This window comes from Myotis davidii, unplaced genomic scaffold, assembly GCF_000327345.1.
Source record: "Myotis davidii unplaced genomic scaffold, ASM32734v1 scaffold434, whole genome shotgun sequence".
Lineage (NCBI taxonomy): Eukaryota > Metazoa > Chordata > Mammalia > Chiroptera > Vespertilionidae > Myotis > Myotis davidii.
The window spans coordinates 92,712-94,517 of NW_006285790.1; positions in this window are offsets into that span (position 1 = coordinate 92,712).

The window sequence follows — 1,806 nt, forward strand, 5'->3', positions numbered from 1 at the left end:
ATCCATGATGAGAGAGAACCATGGATCGGCCGCCTCCCGCACGTCTCCTAATGGTGATCGAGCCTGCAACCCGGGCCTGTGCCTTTGACCGGGAATCGAATTATGATCTCCTGGTTCCTATGTCGACACTCAACCACTGAACCACACCAGCCAGGCGCCAAAAAAAACCCCAAAACACTGGGCTCCCGTTGTATTTATTTCCAGGAACAAGCAGGGACCGTTCCTCCTCTTCGTGTCCTTTCTGCACGTCCACACCCCTCTCATCACCACGGAGAATTTCCGTGGGAGAAGCCGCCACGGTTATGATCTCCTGGTTCCTATGTCGACACTCAACCACTGAACCACACCAGCCAGGCGCCAAAAAAAACCCCAAAACACTGGGCTCCCGTTGTATTTATTTCCAGGAACAAGCAGGGACCGTTCCTCCTCTTCGTGTCCTTTCTGCACGTCCACACCCCTCTCATCACCACGGAGAATTTCCGTGGGAGAAGCCGCCACGGGCTCTACGGAGACAACGTAGAGGAGATGGACTGGATGGTGGGTGAGTGAGTCAGAGCCAGGTTAAATTTTATTTTATTTTATTAGATTCCACGGATAAATGACATCATACGGTATTTGTTTTCCTTATGTCACCATCATGCCCTTGAAGTCCACCCATGCTGTTGCATTTGGCTGGATCTTTTTTTCCTTTTTCCTGGCTGTATACTATTCCACTGTATGGGCATACCACAGCTTTTTAATGCCTTCACCCACTGGGGGACCGTTAGGTTGTTTCCGTGTCCTGGGTATGGTGAACTGTACAGCGAGGAATCAGGGGAGATTGGGTGCGATATCTTTTGTGTAACTTGAAGGAAGTTAGAGCCACAATTTAAGACCATTTTTAAACAACAGACATCCAACCCCAACTCCATCATCAGCCTCCGTCTTAGACCTTCCCGGTCCCTTCGTTTTTATGTGTGTAATTTTGTCTCAAGGTAAAGCTTTAACTGTTCTGTTTTTATTAGATAGATATAGACATAGATAGATATAGATATAGAGATAGATGATATAGATATAGATATAGATATAGATATAGATATAGATGATATAGAAATAGATATAGATATAGATATAAATATAGATATATGTCACAAATAAAGAATGTCATAATTCCAGCTATTATTACTGGCCAGGTATCATGTGCTCATAGGCATGATCTTTTTGAATCCTTATAACATTATCATTGTGTTCCTAATTATATTGTATTAATTTCAGAGAGAGGAAGGGAGAGGGAGAGAGAGAAACATCCATGATAATAGAGAGAATCATGGATCGGCTGCCTCCTGCACGCCCCCCACTGGGGATGGAGCCCACAACCCGGGCTTGTGCCCTTGACTGGGAATCGAACCCTGACCTCCTGGTTCCTAGGTCAACACTCAACCACGGAGCCAGGTGGTCCAGGGCAAGAATAGCTTTATATGAGGGAAGAGAGGGCGGTGAGTATCATACCGACCTCCTACACAGCAACTAAGCCCTTTTAACCCATGCCCCCAGGTTGTCGGGAATAAAAGACCAACATTCATGTGTTTTGTATTTTTGATTTTTTAAAAATGGATTTTGACTGATTTCAGAGAGGAAAAACAGAGGGAGACAGACACACATCCATGATGAGAGAGAATCATGGATCGGCCGCCTCCTGCACGCCCCCGACTGGGGATCGAGCCCACAACCCGGGCATGTGCCCTTAGCCAGAATCAAAACTGGGACCCTTCAGTCTGCAGGCCAACACTCCATCCACTGAGCTAAACCAGCCAGGGCCCAATATGC